Here is a 25,535-nt window from a genome sequence, read left to right on the forward strand (position 1 = left end):
TCGCAAAGTGTTTTTGGAATGATCGTTTCAAATATATGTTTTAGAAGTTTGAATAGCATGAAGGTATGAATTGCAATATCATAATTGTGGGCACAGTTGATGTACATGCTTTTCCATTGCCCTTTACAAAAAATCCTAGCTTGGCTTGCTCAAAATCGCCCAATGTAAGGGTTTCGTTTTTCTGTTTGATGAGATGTGGCGCAATAATCCCCTGCAAATACACTTTTCATATGAAAGATTATTCATAACACATTTGGAACAAACATTTAGAGATGATCAAAAATAAAAAAAGACAACTGATGTGGGGTCGAAATAAGATTTAGGGCCAAAGTATAAAACTACAGCAGATGAAGTGACATATATTGCAACAAAGTTTTGAGACAGAAAGCTACAGGTCAGTAAACCATTTTACAGATTTTCTGAAGCATTGCAACACAGTTTGAGCCTAAAGGGAATCCGTAGACGGCTATTAGGCCATGACTGCCACAGAGTTGGCCAACTAAATCTTAAGGTCCTACGCAAGATCTATGCATGAATGCCATGTGGAGAGGTTGAGTCCTTTCTCACAGATTTGCCCGCCTCCTAAGGAGACACTGGGACCGAAGTGTGAAGCTGGCAGAGGTGTTTCTGGAGTAGTCTTTAGTCCAGAAAAAAACTTCTTGTTTAACAAGCATTAGTAAATCCAACAGAGTTGACAATTGTGTGGCATGCCAATCCGGATTGTCCATGCCATAAATATATCAAACCTTTGCACTGAAGCATGAAAAAAAACCAATCTACTGAAGCATGAAAAAAAAGAAATCTAAAAATGGATATCTCTAAAAAAAATCCCCACTTTTTTCTGTAGCATATGTGTTTTCGGATTCTTCTGTCAGCTGCCGTTTGCTGACTGATTTCAGATTTAAAATATTCACTCATGCATTCTAAGAGAGGTGGAATGAAACAACCAAACAGCCAACAGAAACATGCTCCTGTGGGCTGATCCACGGTGTGACTGACAATGTTTCGTTCTGGAGTAATGGTAGTCAGTGGCTGAAGGAGACTGACACAAAGTCAGTACAGAATACAATATGTTTACCATAAATGGTGAAAGCATCATACATGCCAAACCTAAAAAATCTCATCTAGACACTGCTGGAAAAATATTAATTGTCGTTTTAATAATGAGGATTGCATTCTAAAAACACACAATCACCTTTCCATTTATTTAATTGTTGGGAAGACATTTAAATGTGTCATTTTATTTTATACACCAATAGTGGCATAAATAATCTACTTTCTCCTGAGCCTCGCAGCAGTTTTAAAAGGCACTGGCCGTTCAAATTGAAGCTGGCTTTGTAGTTTTCAATTAGTTTCTGGGGACGATGGTCATGAATGTTTCCACGGCGCATTCTCTCGAAATTCTTTCTCATCCTCTCTCAAAAGTGTTGCAGAGTATGTACAGGAAGCCTAAGGCAAGCGAGTGACGACAGTCTTATAAAGCTGGATACTCATTGGAGGATGTCTGCATCAACACAACAGACACAAAATAAGGAATTCGTGTCCAATGGTAATTAATGCATATGCAAGCGGGAGGACACAAAAGGGAAAAGAACAAAACCAACCACCGTTATTACGCTGCAATTGCTTTAACTACATTTGATGTGTGGTTTTGTGTTCATATAGGACTGGCTATCTGGTGCAACAAAAGGACTCGGATCAGTGTGGCTAGCTTTTTTTTAATTTGGTCGCTTGTCTGCATGCAGCACTTAAAGGCTTATAGATTCAGCGCTCTAAAAAGAGCGACCAAGTACCTCTTGCCTTTGCCTCAAATCAGAAATGCATGAAGTGCAGCTGTAGAGATAATGCATTCTCCCCAAAGGCTTTGGCTGAGCAAATGAGGTGGCAATGGGGTGCCTGCACAGGCAGCACTCGCTCTAATTAGTCTCTCGAGCCTGGTTGGTGGCGGGCTGAAGATGATCTAATCAATTGGTCCGCGTCTGATGGTACGCGCAGGCAATCCTGGCAGGCAGAGCTGTCTCCCACAGGTCACTCACCTGCTCAGCAGGAGCGCTCATTTTCATTTTTCATCTTCCATGCTCTGTGCTGACAGCTGCCTGGAAGAAAGCAGAATCACTGAGATATATATATCTATATAAATATATCTATAAAATATATGTGTGTGTGTGTATATATATATATATATATATATATATGTGTCTGTGTGTGTGTGTGTATATATATATATATATATATATATATATATATATATATATACACACACACACATTAATATTGCCTAGTGGCAGTTTCCACTAGGTAGTTATAGTTAGGACCTAGTTTGTATAGAAAAAGTTATTTTTGTTTTGCTAATAACTCTGGCGTCATTTAATGAATCTTGAAATTTTCCAAGTAAATATGACGCTCACTTCAGCGTCTGTCTGGAAAGTTTCGGGGTGATCCGTCAAGCAGGGGCTGAGAAAAAGAGAGGGGGCAAAACGCTTTTTCCCCATTCATTTTTCCATAGCAATTTTGAACAGCGTTAGCACCCAAACAACTGGTTGGAATTACACCAAATTTGTCAGAAAGGTAGCTCTTGGTCCGGAAAGAGCCTTTTTTGTTATGTGGTTTAAATCCATGCAATAGTTTTAAAGAAATTAAAGAAAATACAAATTTGTATATATAGGGATGTGAAGGATTCACGACCCCTCCTGATCTTGTGCTGAAATCGGATTGGCTGTCAATATTTCAACAAGGAAGTGTTGGTAGCCTTCTTGGGACTCGGATTCAGTGAGGGGCTCTCCTGTCCCCCCTGTAGCCCCGGGCTCTACTTACATTAAATGGAGCCTTCCCCCATCACAGCCCTGGTGACTGTCACGTCGCTGGGGAATTTTTTTGTGATTATGAGCAGGGGGACCGCAGCCCCCCAGCCCTAGGGACCTCCACCTCCCTGGGACATTTGTGTAATTATGTGGGGGTGAGCTGCCCGGCCCTCCACAGCCCTGGGGAGCACCACCTTACTGGGGCATTGTAAAAATTTAATGTGGGGGGCTGCATGGCCCCCCACAGGCCCTGGGAACACCACCTCCCTGGAGCATTGTCAAAATTGAGTGTGGGGTGCTGGGTGGCCCCCGAGCCCTGGGGACCACCATCTCCCTGGAGCTGTTTGTTGGAGGTGGGCCCTGAAGACCACCTCCCCCAGGCCTGGCTCCTGCTATGTCCCGGGGTGCCCACCCCTGGAACATAGCTGTTTGCTGTGGCATGGATGCAGCTTTACAGCTGCTGCCAAGTCACAGTGAACACTCAGCTTTAATGATGGCATGAGTGCCGTCATTTGTGGGATAATTAGCAGTGCGTGGTGAGGGCGCGAGTTATAATTACCTTAGTCCACGAGTTATGGTTACTTGAGGTAACTCTAACTATAATTGGTGAATTGCTATGGTTTTGTACATTTAAAATGTGAGCCTAGCGATAACGTCCCTGTAACCTTTGGTTTTTCAAGTAAATTTGTATGTTTAAAAAAAATTCTATTTCCTAACTATAATGCCCCTGTAACCTTTGTTGTTTTTAGGGAATTTCTTTTTTTTTTTTTTAACATATAGTAATTTTAATTATTATACCTTAATCCAGCTACCACCGTGCACGGCCAAAGGGCTGAGGCCAACCCCTATAAGCACCCAACCATTTATGGGTTTCACCCGTGCACAAGGGAGGTTGCCTGCAAGACCTGGTCTGCAGCCAGACCCTTCGGCCAACACCCCCTAACCACCCAAATCCATACTGTGCACAACCCTTTGGCCGTGCGTGGCAGGAGTTGGCCACAGCTTCTCTGGGTGTGAGAATAGCACCGGTGTGAGAGAGTGTATCCCGGGGTGAAAGTGGTTGTCATATTGTCTGGGTGTGAGAGTGTGTACATCAGTGTTTTAGTGGGGGCATGAGTGTGTGTGTGGGTCTGTGAGTGGGTGCACTAGGCCGTCAGTGGGTGTGTAAGGGGGTGCGTGAATGTCTGAGTGGGACTGTGAGTGGGTGCGTGAGTGTCTGAGTGGGTCTTAAGTGGGTGCATAAGTGTCCGTGTAGGACATTTTTTTTTAAAGATAGAAAGAGAGAAAGAAAGTGAAACAGAAATAGATTTTTTTAGGCTTTAATATCTCATATACTGAGAATGAGATATTTGTGTTCGATTTAAAATAAAAACATGTATTTATAATTTAAAAAAAACTATAATAATTAAATTAGTAAGAAAAAAAAAGAGGGAAATGAGTCCAGCTGGACTCGAACCCCCAAAGCCACAGCAAAAAGCTATGTTCTGGGCGTGGGCACCCTGGGACTTAGCCGGAGCCAGCCTTGTGCGGTGGAGGTCCCCAGGGTCATCAGTGGCTCCAAGAGGGAGGGTGCCACGTGGTCCCCCTCCAACTGTGCACACAGCCCCGGGGAGGTGGTCCACTCTATTTTTTTAATATTTACCGGGGGGTCCCCGAGGCACGAGAGGGCCATGCGGCCCCCCTCAAAATACAGTGTAGCTCCAGGGTGAAGTGGTCCCCAGGACGCAGTGGGGGTGCACACCCCGCTCAAAATTCAGTGTAGTCCCCTGGGGTGGTGGTCCACAAAATGGCATTTTTTCTTAAAACTAATAATTTAATTAAAAATATACATACTGAGTGCGGGGGAGCCCTTGAAGCTCATGCCCAAAGGTAGCTACAACTCGCGACTTTGCCATGCACAGCTAATTACTCTACATTTTATGTCATTGATGACATATTCTATGCCATCTTTCATTCTCTCAATGCAACATTTGCAATAAACGTATTGATGAGATACTGTGCATAGCAAGTGCGCAAGTTATAGTTACCTTGGGCTGTGAGTTTTAGTTACTTGAAAGAACTCGAACTATAACTACTGAATTTCTGTGGTTTTGTATGAGTAAATTCAGAACCTAACTATAACGTTCCTGTAACCTATGTTTTTTTCAGTGCGAAAATAAATAAATATATATATATATATATATATACATACACACAGTACAAAGCAAAAAAGAGTTTTGTTCTCTTCCTCTTACTCCAAGTCCTCTTGTTCCCCTTTCCTCTGCCCGTGTCCTAATTGGTTGGTGTTGTCCATCGGAGGTATCATCCGCCCCGCTCCGTAGGAGGCAGTATTTTTCAAAAAAGTTGTCTGTCTGCTTCTACCTTCACCTTCCGATGCATTTGATTCTCCTGTGTCCGACGCATCAGTACCTTCTGTTTCCGAGCCTTTGTCAGAGATTGCTGTTTAATAAACAAGGCAGACAGTGAACTCTGTGACAGGACTGATCAGGGCGGCCCCTGTACTGCCCATGCCAAGTGCATGGGCAGTGCAGGGGCCCCCATGGGACCCCCTGCGCCCGTCTCCACCAGCTGTTTCATAGCAGTGCTACGGCCATGAAATCACTGGTGGAGAAGGGAGTCGTAATCCCCATCAATGCCCTGGTGGATTAGGACCACCAGCACCGCCATACAGTCATGCTACTGCTGCGGTCGTAATGTGGCGGTCGGACCACCACATTGGCGGCAGTCCAACTGACACTGCGACCCTGGCGGTCTTAAGACCACCAGGGTCGTAATGAGGGCCTTAGTGTCCACCATGAATAATTCTGGGGATTGTCTTCATGGCCATTATCCTGTCGATGCTTACTGGAGAGAGGCATAAATGCTCATTTTTTTATTTACTTAGTTATCCCGCAGGGAGAAAGTTTTTCACTACCTGTCCTGTACTTTAGCATGGTCGTTTTATGCCCACTATAAATAGCCACGTATGCAGATATGCACACATTTCCAGTGTGGAAAGTGACCCACGAACATTTTGAGGCCCATAAATGTAGGTGTTTGTGGCTATCTAGAACATTTTGCATGGTTAGACCTGGGAAGGGTACTCTTCTGATCATGCCTCATTATGATTTCTGACATTCACCATAGGGGTTGAAAGTCCTTAACCCACTGTGGGATCTGTTCAAACATCACTATTTTTTTCTTTGCCCCTGAACTATTTTTGGTGGCCCTAAACTCCAGGTAGTTCACAAAGACGTTTGGTGCATTACTCATTAGGGTTACCCTTAGTCAATTGCAGATATCTTTTTGTATGGAATCTGAAGGTTAGATTGAGCTGCCCATAGAGAGATGCGCAGATTCAGCACATCCATGTCTTCATCCTCCCTCTTGTTTCTTTGCCCACAGTGTCAGTTTGAAGATAATACACTTGTTTTGTGCCAGAACTTACATTTGGGGAATTTACATGTCTTGTGTTGTATGGACTCCATCCCTCACAATGCATTCTGGGAATCATGGAAAGATTGATTGTTTTTTAACTAGTATCCTTCCTGAGGAGGGAAGGTGTTTGGTCTTGCTGGTTAGATTTTTAAATTATGTTAATGCTTTTGACAGGATCACAGTGGACAGTTTACAAATTGCTAATGACTGTGAATCTAAGCCAGACACCCACTCCAGCACTATGAAGCGATACATGGAGACTTATATGTACCCTGCAAGTGTACTGCCATTGAGTGATGTGTGTTTCTTCAATGCTAAAACAAAGCCTGACACTTGTGAAGCTCTACTAAAGTTCCCTGCTGCTAACCTTGCCTATTTGGAATGTTCTGAGCCAGCCCGTGGAGGTGAGAGACACCAAGTAGTTGTCTCTGCTTTTCAATAGAGACCAGAAGAGGGTTGCCAAAGACAATCCAACAAGTGTAGATGAGCTGAGTAGTATAGCATATTCCCTCCTTTGTCCACAATTAGTTTGTACTAAATGCCCTCCCCCTCACCTTACAGATTTCCTAGTACTCTCTAGCCTCCTCATGGCCTGCTGTTATGCACCAGTCTTACTTTTTCAGTTCACTGTACAAAACATGCATTTCCTAATTCACTCTTTCAAACTTACTCAACTTGCCTTTTCTCTTTTAATTACATATTCAGTTATTTAACAGTTTTGTAAAGCACATTTGTTAGCTTGCCATTACTTTGGTTTGTAAGGCAGTCATAGCCTTGAGGCACAAACAAGTATAAAGAGAATCTTCAGTGCAGTAGGAGAGGGAAAATGGTAATGAAGTTTTCCATTTTATTTAGGTTTTCTTTTTTTAGGTGTTTCTTTATGTTAGTTTTTATTTGTTGTGAACACTGGTGGTTTTGTTCAATATTTTCCAAAGATTTCTAAAACTGAAAAAAACAGTGGTTATCACGGTTTATCCTTTTTTAAACTCCTTACAAAATCACAGGGATGTCTTTTTGCAGTGCTATAACGAAATTTGCTTTTATTCCCTTCCTTCATCACCTATGTGAATTATTCACCCCCTTTCTGCTCAGAAATGCATTCTTAAACTTATTTACTTGAATTTGCTCTTTCAAACCCCCTATACCCAGCAGTCGAGTCCCACCCCATGTCAAGGATGCGCATGGATGGAAATATGTTTGCACCTCTTTAAGATTTCATTCTAATGGCTGGATGAAAAGGCAGACAGAGTGAGGAGAGGGAAGGGAGCAGCACTGGTTTGGGTATTTGTGCCAGGGCTGCTGTTGGTTCCTTAGTCAAAGGCTGAGCAAGCTATATACATAGAGGGAGGTTTGGTAATTGCAAGCTATTGTCACACTGTCTTGTACTCTGCCTCAGGACACCAAGAAAGAACTTGGCTAATACACAGCGAGAGGGAGAACTCTGCTAAGGAATTAATATGCATACTGTTTCTTATAAGGTATTTGGTAACAGCAACCTCTGCCACTGCATGAAAATATAGCTGGGCAAGTAAAGAAACTTAATGACCTGCAGGATGGGTTGGGTCATTTGATTATGCAGTTCACACTATGACTGGAGTTTATCTTGCATTGTTGGGCAATGTTTGTCATTATGGTTTATGTCTGAAAATGAGCACAATGACAACTCTACATCGATTTTAACTAAGCATGTGGATGGGCCTTTCCTTATCTGAAAGTAGTGCAGGACTGCCTTCCTCTGGATTGGTGTGACAATAACACAAGGCACTTTACCTTTGTGTTATGTGCAGTGTACACTGTTGTAGTGCATTTTAAATCATAGGGAAAATAATGATCATTGCTAAATATATTTCCATTAAATGTGGTCACAGTGGTTTATATGGGCACTGTTGCCAAATTTTAAGCCTTGCTTCAGCACCAGAAGTTCCAAACTTAATTTTGGAATGGCGGTATTAGGCATGTAAAGTGATCTTGGTGACCATGAGCTTGGATAATGAACACATCATGTGTTTGTGCGCAAGCTTAACTGGTCTAAACATCTGCTTTTGCTGAAACTAAGCTGTCTGCAGAACACAAGGCAGCAGTTGCCTATTTATGTTTACCAGCTTTATTGTGTACAGCCCATACACTAACTTGTAGATTTTCTGAGTTTATATAAGCACTAGAACAGCACAGTTTCACTATAACCAGTGCATGGACTCCTTCTCGACCTGCACACGGGTATTAAAAATGTTCATTATACGGCCCATGATCCTTTTGTATAAAGGAGTATAGCTCCTACAAGCATGCTCTTCAGACCATCATGATGTAAATCTAACAGGAGTGTTTGGTACCCCTATCAGAGGACATTGATTCTGGAGGCATCTCTATGGACATGAATCTTAGTTGAATGCGCTTTCAGGAAACAAAACTCTGTCCCGTCTTCAGTGAATTAGGATGACATCATGGAGGTGCCACGGGAGACTGCAAACCTACGACCCTTCACAATGCAACATGCAGTAGACATTGAGCTGAAGACGTGTGGAGTGGGTAATGATCCCAAATCAGGAGTGACAGTAGGTCTTGGGGTCACAGTGGAACCTAGGAATCTGGAAATATTAAGATCATTTGGCAGTGTTCAATTGCATGGAACTCTGAATTGGTAAAACCCATTGATGCATTTACCCTCTTTTCTAACAAGTCAGTATTGACAGCAGGTTACCTGCAAACCATTCGATGCACGTTGTAGAGACGGGTAACTGTGAAATGAGTGCTGTCGCCATGCACATGGGATAGTGCTGAAAATATGACACAAGACTTTCCACACACCAACAAAATTCATAGCTGCAAGGTGACCCATTGTTGTGTACAATACCTAATCCTGGCCTTTTTCCCAACAACACTTTAAAGCCATTTTTGAGCTCATATTTCCAATGTTGCAAAAAAGACCCAATATACAATGTGATTTATTTTAAAAGGTAAGGACTAAGTTAAAGTGAGACATTTGGCATGGGGACACTTGGCAGCTATGAAATTTTCAAACAACAGTAGCCACACCTTGAGCCTTGAGGCAAAGAGTAGATTCAAGTAATAGTGAGCATGTTTAAAGCATCACAAGTGTGGCACCTTATAATGCAGGGGTACAAATTAATCTGGTTTAATTCACCGACAATGTCATAATATTTAATGATGAGTTGGTGAAAAACCCCAAAAGGTATCCAGGATTTTGTTTATTTTAAACATTTTTATATAGTACTTTTACTGTTTAAATCCATTAAAAGTCCTGTAAATCAGACAGAGGGGGTCATTCCAACCCTGGCGGTCAATGACCGCCGGGTTGGAGGACCGCGGGAGCACCGCCGACAGGCCGGCGGTGCTCCCAAGGGCATTCCGACCGCGGCGGTAAAGCCGCGGTCGGACCGGCAACACTGGCGGTCTCCCGCCAGTGTACCGCCGCCCTTTGGAATCCTCCAAGGCGGCGCAGCTAGCTGCGCTGCCGAGGGGATTCCGACCCCCCCTACTGCCATCCAGTTCCCGGTAGGGGGGGTCGCGGGGCCCTCTTACGGGGGCCCCTGCAGTGCCCATGCCACTGGCATGGGCACTGCAGGGGCCCCCGTAAGAGGGCCCCTACAAGTATTTCACTGTCTGCTTGGCAGACAGTGAAATACGCGACGGGTGCAACAGCACCCGTCGCACCTTCCCACTCCGCCGGCTCGATTACGAGCCGGCATCCTCGTGGGAAGGGAGTTTTTCCCTGGGCTGGCGGGCGGTCTTTTGGCGACCGCCCGCCAGCCCAGGGAAAAACTTAGAATACCCTCCGCGGTCTTTCGACCGCGGAGCGGTATTTCGGAGGGGGGAAGTCTGGCGGGAGGCCTCCGCCGCCCGCCAGACTTGGAATGACCCCCAGAGTCTTGACAGAGTCAGTGTAAAAGGTATTAAAATAGATAGGGTAATGTGAGTGAGAGAGCAAAACACAGACTTACTATATCTAAACAATCTACCATAAGTCCAGTGGGCACACTGCCAATGGGATGAAACTACATATCCTGTATTACTGCTCTTATAAATTAAATATGTGCTTTATACCAATTACTGCAAAAAACAACAACATGTTTTTAACACCAGAAAAGCTGTCTTTTTTTAATTTTGGGGTTATGCAGCTAAAGGGACACTAATAATCACTTATTTTAAAAGATTTGGAAAAACACTGAGAAAACACCACTACAGTCCACAAAAAAATAAACACTGAAAAAAGACAGCCTACTTATTCACCTTTGCTTAACTCATAGAAGCCTTCACTTCTATGTTACAGAAAACAACATGTCAGTTACACCCATCCACTACCATACTCCTTAATCTGTTTAACCCAGTTGTTACCAACAATAGACAGAAATTATTTATTTCAGTGATAGTGATATGAATAGGCTTACTTTGGGCTATTTTGTGGAAGTGACACTTATCTTGCGATAGGGCTTGTAAAGTGGCCCAGGCCATGAACAAGAAGGCCATTCATAAGGTTACCTGTCTTGACATTTTTAAAATGTTAAGCTCCTTCTGATTAACTGCCCCACCTCAATTTACAGTTGAAAACTGCTTTTGCATGTCATAACTAATCATGTGGCATCTTACAGTTTAAGGCTGATCACTTTATGCTTTTGCTCCATTCATATTTTGTTAAGATTTGGTCTTTCCCTGTTATTCCTTCTAACGTCTATTACAGGAGGTAAAGACAGACTCAGGTTGCATTTCTTTCCTCGCATAGGATGGTAACAGGCTAAGACCATCACCCTTCCTTTGGCATCAACCTATGATTGGAAAAATGGTGTTCCAAAAGATAGAAGTAAAATGGGGCAGCACCTCTACTTTAATTAAGTTAGGCATCTCTGGACGTCAAGATCAGCTTTTTGCAAAATTTGGTTAGAATATCTACCAGGACACCAACTCTAAGCAGCCTGCGGGTTACTGGCTAAGTGCATATTATCCTGCTCAATGTTTGACAAAGATCTTGAGCCAGAATGACTTACATCACATGTCACCAGCACCAAAGTATGTGTTATTGCTATCATCATGCCTATCTTGCTGAGGTTGATCTGCAAAGCTAACATCTGCAAAGCTAGCCATACTTTATGTAAACCAGTTAGACCTTATGCTGTGGATTACTTTAGCAGGTATGTTACTCTATAGACAAATGTATACTTATTTGTAGTCTACTCACTTTCAAATAATTTGTTATGGATAAATTCTACTTCTCAATGATACATTCACATACACAGATTACAATAAAAACAGGGTATTTGGGATACTAAAACTGTGGTAAAGCTTAGCTCCATATGTACATTTCATGTGTCTTACATGTAGACTATTAACCATTCTCAAGAAAATTAACTAGCTGCAGGTGTCACGGTCCTCATGAAATGTCTGACTACTATTCACAGCAAGATGTGCAGGAACTACTTTATTTCAGTATTGGTAAGAAATGCTCACATTCTGTCACATAGTTCAAGTTAAGGTATGCAGTTTTATATTCATATTCACAAAAGCAGGGTGCATAGATGTTTTTGAACACACATTCCACTCGCAATTAAATTCACAAGTACAACTGTTCTGCAGTGGTAAGTGACTATGTGGGTGACTTTGCCAAATGCTTGAAATGGCCACAAAGTTGGATATGTATGAGGATTCACAATCATTTTGCAAGGCTGCTGCAAACCCTGTAAAATCAACACTTTAGCTTCTATTAGAATTTGGACAAAGTGTGTTTTCAGAGTAGAAAAGAGCTAGGAACAGCCACATATTCCACTAGGTTGTAGGGTGTTAGAATTATATTTTTGTAAAATATTTCCCTGGCGTCTAAAACATGCAGTCAGCAAAGTCACATTTCCACAATTCTTACTACTGCAGACAATTCACATGAATATATATGGGAAAAGGATTATTCATGAAAATCTATGATTTGCTTAAATGTTCGTGGGTACTCTTGGAAATATTTGTGAGTCATATAAAAGTAAGGAATGTATGTACATATTTGTAGGAAACCTAGTTTACATATCATTTTCTTTTTTGTTCAACATCTTTGTAATTGAGCCTATATTTTTAGGGTACAGTTCACATACACAGCCTAAAGTCCAACATGTATAGATTCTGTCTGTCTTTCCTGGTTCTCAAACAAAGCAATGGGCACAATGCAGAAAGGCATTTTTGAGTATGTTTAGGTGTACTCATATAGCCCTAATTCATATACTTATAAAAACATTCACAGATTCGTACATAGATCTACACCAACATCTGCCCAATTTCCTACATGTGAAGTTCTCTGCTGAACTTCGCACACATAGTTCTACAACGTAGGTGCACATATGGGAGAGACATTGGGGGTGGCTGGAAAATGGGGACGATGAACTGCAAAGTGAAAAGAAAAAAGGACAAGCATTTACAATGCAACGGGTCTCGCGTTTGCTCGTGTTAGAGCTGATAGCGTTGTAAACTCCTAACCCGTTAATGAAATCTATCGCAAAAGTGCATTTATGTACTAACCGGAAAAAGTGCAATTAACTGTGTAACAGGGTCGATATTATGTAAAGCGCTCACTTCTGCCAAGCGAGATCACGCTGGGAAAATAGAGAAAAAGTAGTCCATGAGCCGGACAGAATACAGTGAGCATTGCATGTTTTCTGTACTTGGTCGATGCGCTCGAGGAGGGCTATCCACCGGAAAAGGCATGACGTATGCATGCCTTCCACTAATGAAATCAAGCAGATTCTAACAAGCAAGCCCACAAGCCAATGACAAACACTGACGTGACGTGGACAGGGCTCCAAGCCCTTTTTAATTACTAAAGCGTCTCGCTTAGCGAAACACATGCGCAAGCGCATGCGACGCAGACTCGACCCTACAAAATGTAAGAAGGGACATGCAAAAACCAAGCTAAACTCTTCTACAAGAGGGTAAGTTGGTTGGAATTCACAAATGTTACACCAGTGTCTACTCTGTCAACAACCTAAAGAGGCTCAAATCTACTCTATCCAAACCTTGCAGTACATCACACAAGGCATATGGCCACTCAAAGGAACTGCAAGTGAATTACATTTGACCCATTAAAGGCAGGGGCCAACAACACCAGTACAAACACTTACATTTAAAACCAAGGTGTAATAACTGTATGCATTGCAGAGAGAGCCCTACAAAGCAAATTGTAAAACTGTTTGACAAATGTTAAACAGTAAAAGAAAATTAATAGAAAAACGCAGCCAAATTTAGAAACTGCAGACACCGAAAAAATCACTTTGCATTCATGTCAACATAAGGTGCCATACTTAAATACAACTAGTTAAACTGTTAATGGATTGTGAGAAAAATACACCACTAACTCCACTCAAACATTTAAAGCACATAACACACCTTCTATGTCTCAAAAGCAGACACACACACAGTGGCAAACACAACAAATGTAGCTAATGTCTGGCTTCATGACATATTGTAGCATGGAAGAAGGGAAGAATCAGGATCTGGAGTATACTTAGGTCCTCCCACTTGTTATGATTGTCAGATGTGTCTTCTCCTCCAGTGATGCTTGTTTCCGTGCTCTTTACCATCTATAGTTATACATAGGCCCTCATTACGACCCTGGCGGTATAGAACCGCCAGGGCCGCGGGACGCGGAGGCACCGCCGACAGGCCGGCGGTGCCCCGCGGGGCATTCTGACCGCGGCGGCCTAGCCGCGGTCAGTAAAGGGAAACCGGCGGTCTCCCGCCGGTTTCCCGCTGCCCCCAGGAATCCTCCAAGCCGGCGCAGCTTGCTGCGCCGGCTTGGGGATTCCGACTCCCCCTCCCGCCATCCAGTTCCTGGCGGTTCTCCCGCCGGGAACCGGATGGCGGGAGGGGGAGTCTCGGGGCCCCTGGGGGCCCCTGCAGTGCCCATGCCAATGGCATGGGCACTGCAGGGGCCCCCGTAAGAGGGCCCCTACAAGTATTTCACTGTCTGCTTGGCAGACAGTGAAATACGCGACGGGTGCAAATGCACCCGTCGCACCTTCCCACTCCGCCGGCTCTATTACGAGCCGGCATCCTCGTGGGAAGGTCGTTTTCCCCTGGGCTGGCGGGCGGTCTTTTGGCGGCCGCCCGCCAGCCCAGGGGAAAACTTGAAATACCCGCCGCGGTCTTTTGACCGCGGCGCGGTATTTTGGATGGCGGAATTCTGGCGGGCGGCCTCCGCCGCCCGCCAGAATCAGAATGAGGGCCATAGTGTCAGTGGAGATTTCTGTCTATTCTATGTACAACTACATTTATCCCATTTGCTCCTAAATGTGCCTGTAAATTTACTAGTAGTGACTTCACAATTGTCTTTTAAATTGTACTTGTTTGTGAATTGAATTTTGGCAGACATTTATGCCCAGGCATAGGCATAAATCTATATGTTTGAAGATCTCCAACTGAGATATACTTTTGTGAATTCCCTACCCAAAACATAAATAAAGGTATACATTTTTATTAGCATTTCACAACAAATCCAAGCGAACTCCTGAAATTCTATGGCATTTGTAGCTTCCTAGTAATACCTACTTGTATAAATATTTACACATGTGCAAATGTACATTGTGTACGTCTTCCTAGGAGTGAAAATACTTAGCATGCCTAAATATCCTTACTACTTGCCTTTGACAGGAGTAAGTCTCCAATCATATACAAGATGGAAATGTGTTTTGCAGATGCTTGCCAATACCCGCAAACCTCCATGTTTGTTTGTTGATGTATTTTACTAGATATCCCTGTCCGGAGGTGCCCACACAACTCCATTGGATCAGATTTGCTCTCAGATAACCTTAGTTATATTCGTAAGGAATGTAGTTCTATTTTCGTTCTCCCCAATATGCCGTTTCTACCTATCTACACATGTTTAAGTGTTTAAAAAGAATACATTAAAAAATATATTTTGTATTCATCTTTGATCTGCGTACCGTAGATGATATGCCCTTCATTCCATTTCTTCCTACACATAGGCTGGTAATCCTGCAGAGATAAGTGGACTGAAGTACATTTTCATTGCACATTGCTAGTTTCTTTAGGAATACATATGGGCTCAAGTGCGTATAGGAAATTTATGTCAAATTCTCTGAATACCCGCCAAGTACTGCTTTGTGGTGTTCCACTGATTTGCATTTTGTTGTCCTAGCAGCTGCCCTGGGAGCAGCAACTTCTGTATACCCAAATGAAACTTAATAATGAATTATATGTGCATTATACTTCAGCATTTGTAATGAGTCTCTGCGAATTATAGGGACATTATTGGTGGAGAATATATGATTTTTTTCCATGTCAATTTTAGGCTTCCACATGCGAAAAAAAACATGCTTTGAGAATCATGTCTGTACACACTGCTGGTTCAGTCCAATATTTCCATTTGAAGTTCTTTCTCAAGTCTAATTTGTATTTTCTCACAGAGCTGAATAATGCACAGCAACTTAGGTAAACAAAGAAAATGGGCTAATAGGCGGTGTATGTGATTTACGGTTGTATGACACTTTCCATAATTTTGCATGTCCTGATACAGATTAGAACATTTTCACCTTGACTGCGGGAAAAGAATAAAGTGACTATGTTGCTATTACAGATTTCTCCTTTTTCTGTCTGTTTCTATAAAATACAAGCTCTTCCCAGATAGGGTTTATTGAAAAGGCCAAGGTGCAACGTTGGTTGCCCATGGACCTTAGGCTGTTCAGTCAGTTTTCCACTTAATAACTCGCAAATAAAATCTGTTTTCAATATAAAAGGTTGCATTTTAAAGTTTTTTCCACTCTTTTCAGGAAAAAACATGATTATGGTAATCCACTAACATGCTTCAAAAGCTGGACACTGGGGTCTTCTTCAGGGTAATAATTAATGCAGAAAGCTTTCTAAAACAATACACATGGCATATATGGACAATTACCTATTCAAGGAGATGGAAAAATATGGTGTAATTGTCATTGTACTGCCTAAAAAAATACATTTCTGGATTGCGTATGGCAGATTAGGAGAAAATATGAAGTTAGAAAACATCTAAATCACATAGTACTGTTTCTTTGGCCACATATGGTCCACATACAAAATCCAACAGGGTGCCTTGGTGGCACCACCACACTGTACCTCTTTTAAACGTGACAGGTACATTTTAACAGTTACGGCCTATCCTTAGGAGCAGAGGGAGACCCAACATCTTTTTCCAAACATGAAGATTGTCTGTCAGGCTGAGAAAAGGTCATCTGGACAGACACTCTTCATGTTAAGGTCAGGCAACCAGGCATGGTACCTGCACTAAATGCACAGGTGCCTGGCTGATTGAGCGGAGCTTTGCCGAGCTCAAGATCTCACAGCCCTGTGGGCATTACGGCCTAACCCAGACAAAGTGGTGGTCCACTTCTCATGATAAGGGGGGAACGTCACTTGTAGTCTCAGACCTAGACGCTTCATTTTTAAGCCCTGGAGGTCCCAGGGCTTAGTGTCTATCAGTGACTCTGGTCACAAAGTGAAGTGAGGTCCGCAGTCTCTCTGATTCCCTCCCACTCTGTGACGAGTAAAAGACTGCTTCCTCCTCAAATTCACTGACCAATAACGAAGTCAGGCAATGAGAGGAGACGGCAGTCCCAATTATTAGGAATTGCCAAGGCTTTCCTCCCATCTTCCGAGATCACTGCAGTTGGCCCAGTAAGTTTTATATTTGTTTTTATGTTTGGGGGCTGCAGGCATGTGTGGTATTTGTGAGTGCATGATGTGAATGGAAATGTGTGTGAATACATGGGGGTCAGTGTACATGTGGCCTATTCCTCTTGCTCAAAATACTGGCCGTCTCTGTCTTTTAATAGTTTTTTCAGCCTTATACTCTCTTTTGTTAAACTTCGAATATGTTTTCCTCTCAACATTTGTTAATACAATCAATTGTCACTATATTCAATGGAGACTAGTCCTGCATTGAATAACAGGTCATATTCCAAGCAAATAATGTATTTGCCACAACAAATTAGTTTAGCTGTATAAATTGTATTCACTTGTGCACCTTGGTGAGTGGAAGTGTTGTTTGTAGATCATCTATTTCCTATTACGTGCGTCAAAAGAATGTATTATTTCAACGCTGAGACTCTTTTTGTAGCAATAGTTGTTAATCACAGAATAACTTCTAACAGTAACATGAACAAATATGACATTATGTACCTTGTATGAGCAAAATATGTGCTAAGCAGAGAATTGAATTATGCATACCAAGGATTACATTTTATGTACTCTTACTGGACCTCTGTGGTGAGACTTATTATTTTATTAATAATACATTGTTAAAGAAGAATAAAAATATTCAAAATGGATTAAGAATTGAGGGAAATAGTGTGTGCATGCTTCCTCCGACAACCTAACTATCCCTCTTGAACAAGCTTAACTGGATAACTCCCTCCCCACCTAAAGTTATAGAGGTAGTCTATATAATTATTTTAGTCCTAAAGGCAGAGCTTTTAAGATGGGTGTTCAGATGAAGAACTAAAAGGTAATTGTGGAATTCTAGATCCAGTTCCTTCATTTGCATCCAGGGGAACTCATATTCCCTCTGATTTTAATGTTATTGTTTTATCTGCTCACTTTAGTCCTCTGAAGTGATCTCTGTAACGTGTAGTGCTGTATAAAGCCTAATAAAACTACACTGGCTACTATGGATGAACAATAGACGTCTTATGCTTGAAGGATTCTTAAGTCAGCAAACAATTCCCTGGGATCACATGGTTGAAGGTACACTTTGTATGGTGTTGCTGCAGTGTCATTCATATGCAATAGGCTTAGAATGAAATTGTTTTAGTCTGGCTAGACAGTACAGTCGACTGCTTGATCTGTTGTTACCAATACTTTAAAATACACATGGAGTGGGCTTTGGCTTCATTCAGATGAGTATGTCTCTCTCAGGTAATGCTTTTGGAGGTTTAGTGCATCATTCCGTCTACTCTTCCCATTGCAATGAATGAGAGACTATATTACATCCGAAAGTTACACTAAATCATCACGCTTTACCTTCCTTATCACATCGATGTATTAGATACAGAAAGTAATTATTTTTTTTTATGTTTTTTCCCACTTTTTTAGATTATTTTTTTCCCACTTAATCATGCAAAATGCAAGCTAGACTCATTAGCTTTGCGAGTGCTTCTTGTTGTTGCCTTTTGCCTGAATTGCTTCCTATTGATTTAACTCCTAGATTATAAATGTGCTTTTATACATGTGAATTGTGTGGGTGTGGTTGTGTTACGAGAACTGTAATGTAAATATACTAGTATCCTAAAGAGACCTTATTTTTCAGCCATGTAATTCCACCATGTATTCTGTTTTTCAGCATTCAGAGGTCACAGCTTGCTGCAATAGAAGCAAAGAATGGACAATTATCTGAAGACACCGCTGCTTTTCAATCTTCTCTACTCTAGTTGTTTCTGAAGAATGTCAAAGCTCGCTAGACTGTGTTTTTCCCTGGAAGTTATTTAAAAGCTGGAACACATTTACATGCCTTGTGATTTCAGTCAACTGCAGTGTGGGAAGATTAGGTTTTCCTTACTTATACACGGCATGTGCTGTTTCCTGTCTTTTGTGTTCCGTTTGTTTGATTTTCTGCCAGAGACATTTCTGCAAAGATGGTTGTGCTTTTGTCTGCAGTGTCTTAAGACGACACATTTAGGACCAGATGCACTGAGACTGAACAACGTTATTTCTTCCGACGCATCCACTGCCAGGGATAAAACCTATTTTAATGAGCTAAGCACTGTTCTGTTGTGGTGGGGAGGCAGAGAGGAGGAATCACTTCTATGGAAGCCTCAAAGGGGCAAGAGACCCCCGCATTGTGAGTAACTGTAGCACAGACTTAGGCCAGCTGGTGCTGCTGCTTTGAAAGGGCTGACAACCAAACTGCATTTATTTTTTATGCATTCCAGACATTCTAACAACTTAAATTGTCCATATTGAAATAAAACGGAAGCAACTAATTTTGTTTATTTGAAGCGCGAAACGCACAACACTTTATAATAGGCTTGGGTGAAATTTAAATTGCGCTGGAGTAATTCGCATCATTTTGTTTTGGGAATTTTGTGTTATACTTGTAAAGTAAAATTACATCATTACACCACTTTGCGTAATTATGCCCCATTTGCTATAGAGAACGCCCAAATCTTGGTAAAAACAACTACAGTGAATGGACGGAAACAACAGAACATGAACGGCTGTTGTTTGCAGTACTTTTGTTAAATGTGTCCTCGGTCTAAAAATGAACGTGAGGATGCATTTAGTGCTAAAAATAAAGTGGATAATGATAGATTTACACTATGCATAACTCCACATACTTTTGTCATCATTTCATATAACCTCCTCATTCCTCTAAGACTAAAAAGAACAAAATGGAAAATTTTAGTGAGAACAAGTGCAGTGATTGTGTAGGAGGAGGGTTCTTCATACAAACACTTGTTTCCAACTTGTAACTGAATGATAGTTATTGCAGGAACCGAGGGAGGAGATAGTGGGAGCACTCACCTCTGATGACCCTAGAGACCTTTAAATTTCTGCCTCCAAAGCCAAGCTCCGGCCTAACAGCCAGTGTGGAAGTGAGGGGAAGAGAGGTTGCGAACTTTTTTTGGACATTAAAAGATTAATATTAATGTGATGGACCTACACTGCTGATTATAGTACTGTTGCATGGCCTTTTTTTCCAAATAGACATTAAAACTGCAATGTCCTGATTAGGCCTTTTTATCCTCCACTGGGGCCATCAACAGCCATTGTATATTACCACAAAAATATGGGCCACATCTCTAGATGAAGGAGCATAATGAGCAAATGGGGCAATTAAACACTGTTGGATCTGCCTGCTTGTGCTCAATAATGCTATTAGGAGGCATCACCTAGGTTTTTCTTTAAACTCACCCACACTTAGCAATAGTCACTGTTTGCTGCATGTCCTCTCTTTCTCTATGCTTTTGCTGAATTTAGAATGAAGGCAGATATTAAAAGCGTACGCCTACATTCTATGACAGAGGGCCCTACTATATTCACACACCCGTTGCGGCGGTCTGGACCGCTGCCAATACAGCAGTCGGACCGCCATATTACAACCCTGGTGGTCAGACCACCAGCTCTGCCAGGATCTCAGATCCCAGCGGTTTGGAGGATGGTGGCGGTCCTAATCCACCAGGGCAGCATTGCAAGCAGTGCTACTCTGGGGATTTCAACCTTGTTCTCTGCCATCGGTTTCATGACGGTACCACAGCCATGAAACGGCTGCCAGAGAATGGGTGTAGGGGCCCTGCACTGCCCATGCACTTGGCAAGGGCAGTGCAGGCCCCCCTCAGGGCTAGCACCCTCGCAATGTCACCGTCTGCATTGAACATTGCGAGGGTGCTGGTGCACCCTGCAGGCTACAGCATTGCTGCCGGCTCGAGCCAGAGACAATGCTGTAGCTTGTTTCCTCCGGCGGGGATTTCGTTGCGTAAGCGTTGGCCACCCTGTCGGGAGTTTGGCAGACGAGCTTTCCCATCAGTCAAACTCGTAATAGTGCCCAGAGTGTTGGTCTTGTCAATCTCAGCATTCAGTAGAGGGTACTGATAAGGTACTGTAACAATAGCCTTTTATTGCTTGTATTGCCAATGACTGTTGAGGTATTGTAAATTAAGTCAATTTTCTGATGGCGGATCATTTCAAACCAAAACAAACTCATTCTCAAACACTTTGAAATGAAGCAAGTGTCCTACTGCAAATGCTTGGTTAAGCCTTGGGCACATTAACATGATTTTTAAAAGAAACATGAAAGTTTACTTTGGTGGACTAAAACAGGTCTTCATTCTGCAGAAATCTCGTTTGCAACAAAACCCAAAGGTGAAAATCAATGCTAGTGATCACTGTATAGAAATGGATTAGCAACACAATCTTTTCTTTTATGAATAACTAACATACAAATTTAGCCTGTTCAAGTCTTGCCTGAAACGAATGTAAATGTTATTATGATTGTGTAACCAGTAGGCTACATTGCTTCAGAATGATAACGATAAACACAATTGCTTGTCTGGCGAGTGAACCACTCCAAATTTGCCTTATGGTGTTGAATGATTCAAAGCAAAAAATGCAGTCACCCTGAGCTAAAATGATTCTGCCCTTTTCCTTAGCAACTTTCCTATTGCTCTAACTGTTACATTCCAATCTGATTATAAAAACCCAGAGCACATGTTGTGCCTCAGCTGGCTTGGACCTCCTTCAGGGAATCATTCGAGCCAGACTTTAAAAATATTAAATAACTTAAGAAAAAAGGGGAACACAGCCTGCCTTGTCTGGAAGGAGACATTCTGGATTAGGGGGCATGTGTTTGCACTTAATATTAAGCACGGCAATTAATGACTGTTCTCAGAACGTCTTGGGGTGCTTCAAATTCTGTTATGTTAAAAATGGCAGAGAACCCTTGAGTGATATGTCTTTTCAGAATGTAGCATACGTTTAACAGACAATGCCATGTCATTTGGGGATATCATTTTCCAGCTCTGAGCTTAAACAACAAATGTACCCTGGGAGTTTTAGTCCTGGTTCAGTCCAACTGATTGGATTACATACCAGAGAACTCAAAAAATCTCCAGTAGGGTTCAATAAAAATGTCCCCTTCTACAACTTAGGAGGTTTGTGTCTGTTTAAAAAACATGTATTTTGTTATTTACAAAATTCTGTGTTCCATCTCTGCTATTAAGGCTACATTTTCCAATTAAAATGTTCAATTCACAAGTATGGAGGAACATATATCACAACTATGGAGGCAAAATGCATCTATGTGTGAATTTTTGGCAGGAGGATGCATTTATTCAGGACACTCACGTTCTGTTGTTCCTGTGTGTACACAGTAAAGTCTTACAGCAAATTACTGCAAATTGTGCCATTTGTGGTAAACTTTTGCCATGAATGGTACATATTTATGAAACGTGGCGTAATGACATAATTTCTGCAAAGCACAGTAAAACCTCCCAAATTATGTGACTTTCACCTGTGTAATTCTAATTTTGCCCAGGCCTAATGCTGATCTGTATATCTACTGGGGATTTGTAAGATTCCAAGCAGATGGGCTCAGCAACAACATTTAAGACCCAATGCATAATTAAATTGCATACCTTATCTAAAATAAGCTGCTTGGGTTTATTTAGGGTAAGTTAAACAAGGGGCTCCTACATTTTCTATTATACTTGATTCAGGCAAAATTGTTGAATTACTTTGGCACCTTAACAGAACCCTGAGGCATGGCACTGCCTTTTAGGGACAGATGTGGGACCAAATATCAGCATAGAGATAGCTAAATAAAATTAGAGCGATGAAACATTGCCATCAAAATTGAGGTAATTATTTGGAAGACCAGATTTGGTGGGTAAATTGCCAGACAATCAAATACCAATGGATCCAAAACCCCATGATGAATGAAATCCAGAGGAACAACCATTGTGCTACCAGATGTAATATCTTCCTAATGCATTTTCTATTGTATTGGCCATGGCAGCTCATCAAAAAGAACCATGTCAGAGGTACACATTCAAGGCCGTGAGGAGGTACAGGGGGACTGGAGAGGGCTGTCTCTTTTTCTCTGGTACAAACATGAGCTCCAGGGATTATAACATCCATTTAGTGGCCCACTACAGTGTGTCACTACATTTAAAATTACACCAATGGAAGGACAACCAGAGAAGATAGTGAAGAGCTACTTCTTGGGTATTCGTTTCTAAAATAGTGTACTTAGAACTTGCACGTTAAAGTATACAATTAATTGAATTATTTTGACAGATGGTTTAAGATTTTTAGCTTTGTGTCTCATGCACACTTCGGTACACCATAATATGCACCTTTCCCTGAACTGTTGTTGTCTTCCTTAGGCGGCTATAGAAAAAACAACTTCACAGAACCCCATGACATCTAAGGGTCTGATTACAACTTTGGAGGACGGTGTTAATCCGTCCCAAATGTGACGGATATACCACCTACCGTATTACGAGTTCATTATATCCTATGGAACTCGTAATACGGTAGGTGGAATATCCTTCACATTTGTGATGGATTAACACCGTCCTCCAAGTTGTAATCAGGCCCTAAGTCTTTTGTATTTGTTATTATTTTCTATTCTGTCACCTGATGCAGTCTCTAGATCCGCTAGTCCTCACTGAGTGTATTCTCCCACCTTTTTCTTTCTCTTGCTTAGGCATCATCTAAAAGGTTTATGAGTTTATATTTATATGAAGGAGTGGTGCCCCCAATGTTATATTTTATTCCAAGCAACTGCTTTTGTGTGAAAATTGATGATTTTGTAACCTTTTGTTATAAAAAATAAAGTTCAAGCTCTACAATGTGGGGTGAAGTATTGCTAACCTTAATTAAACACTTGAGTATGTAAGACTCTGGACTCCCACTCTACAGGCATGAAATTGGAAACACTGTAATTACAAATGAAAATGTTTTTTCCTTTCAGCTGTCACATCCTAAGATAAACACCAACTCAAATGCATTTCCACTGCACGACATTCTGATGGATGTATTTGCGCACAACTCTTTGTGCATTGCAGACCATCATAAAAAGGTCCACAGCCTCACTTTGTTGATCAACAAAATTGGGACATATGTAGGATAAACGTGGTTGTACGTGCAACAACTGATCCAGAGCCAGCCCCCACTTGAGTATAATGAATGTAGATGCCCACCCCTCTCCTGCATACTAATTGACTGGCATGGCAAGACTGGAAGGTGATAGACTTTTGACATTCAGAGCAGGCTTCTCTTCCTAACTAGCTGGGAATTTTAGAGGGGACCCCTGTTAACCCTGTTGGAAATTTCAGTTTACCACTTGTGAGTATTTTCTGATGAATTCACTTATGACTATTTGGGTATCTAATGTTTTTTATGGGAAAAAATGGCGCAGGAATCCCCCCTTATCTGGAGTTGCGGATACCAGGGTAATCTGTGGTTTATGGGTGGGGGGAAGAGAGGAGAAAATATCATGGAAGAATTATTGTTTCATCATCAATTCCTGCATGCTTTGCTTGGTATTTCACCGTGAGAGCTTGGCTTCCTTTAGCAAGTTAAATACGTTTAATCTGTGGGTTACCACCGATTTTGTACCCCAAGCTTGCCCAGTAACCCTTGATATTGGCCATGGATTAGCAGGGCACTCATAAATGATTGTTCAATCAATCATATGCTGAAACTAGACATCATAGATGCTATTTTATAACCACTTCACCTGGGGTGAAGACACAGGTTTGTGAAAAGAAGCCTATGCGTTATGGAACATTCCAAAGGAAAATATACAGAGAGAACAAGAAAAATAGTTATGTGTTGACCATTGTGTATGTGGCTCAGATAGAACACAACAAAACACACAGATTATGACTAACTTAATTGTGCTAAGCGCATAACACTTATATGTCCCCCAGTGATGATAATATTAAATAAGTGATATCCCATCTGAAGGCACATGAAATAGTGTCTGCACGGTAAACCATCTGCCCACAAGGTCTTGCAACACTGTCTACAATGCCAGTGGCATGCAATTGTGCAGGTATACAAAACACATATGACACCAGGCAAATTGTATTACTGAATTTCTATAATTTTCTTGGGTAGGTTATAAAGGTATTTGCATAAAAACAAATTCCTCATAAATGTTACCGATAGTCTATGAAACCTTTCTAGAGTCTGTGCTTTCAGTGCAGACACTAAATTGCACTCTGGTCAGAGAGGGTTTGTTAGAGGGAACATGAAGGATACAGTGGAAAAATGCATTCTTCAACAAGATCCGAACGTGTGGAAATGTATCATAAATGTTGCATTATTTGTCATAAATTGTAGTCTGTGCATACTATAAAATGAAACTGTGCTGGTATGTCACCTTTAACTGTTGTTTTCTTGTGAGATAATATGAAATAAAGTGATGAAGACTTTCTGTACAATATATTCTCAACGGTACAACAGCTGAGGGCTTCTATCAACTATAAAGACATTTCTTTGCATGTACATTAAAATGTATCAGAGAACACAATTGTTTTATATTTGAGGAAGAACAGCTACTGGAAGCACTCTGTAGTTTTTAAATAAAGGTGTTCTGTTGAAAAACATGCATGTATTGAGCTGTTTTTGGAATGTTTTATGGAACAGGAACAGGAACAGCGTCTGCTTCTGGAATGAGCTCCATTTCATGTTGCTGCTCTCAGAGTTACTGTTCACTTAAAAAGCTAAACATCATGCTCAGAGCCTTCAACTATAATTATTGAATGCCAGTAACAATATGGCGGAATTGTGTCCTCTCCTTTATAGGTTTTAAACGTGAACTGACGTGAGGGC

General features: G+C 41.6%; 1 protein-coding gene across 4 annotated transcripts in view; it reads left to right on the forward strand.

The window, feature by feature from the left end:
• CDK14 (cyclin dependent kinase 14) overlaps positions 1-25,309 on the forward strand; it is a 1,910,605-nt gene extending 1,885,296 nt beyond the window's left edge. For 2 of the 4 annotated variants that reach the window (XR_011199184.1, XR_011199185.1), the window contains 2 exons: positions 18,538-23,123; positions 23,278-25,309. The gene's annotated coding sequence lies outside the window, so the exon portion shown is untranslated. Of the gene's footprint in view, positions 1-18,537 lie in introns of all 4 variants that reach the window. The other 2 variants (XM_069211609.1, XM_069211611.1) reach the window with 1 other exon arrangement.
• The last annotated feature ends 226 nt before the right edge of the window (positions 25,310-25,535 follow it).

The sequence above is a fragment of the Pleurodeles waltl genome, chromosome 10, assembly GCF_031143425.1.
Source record: "Pleurodeles waltl isolate 20211129_DDA chromosome 10, aPleWal1.hap1.20221129, whole genome shotgun sequence".
NCBI lineage: Eukaryota > Metazoa > Chordata > Amphibia > Caudata > Salamandridae > Pleurodeles > Pleurodeles waltl.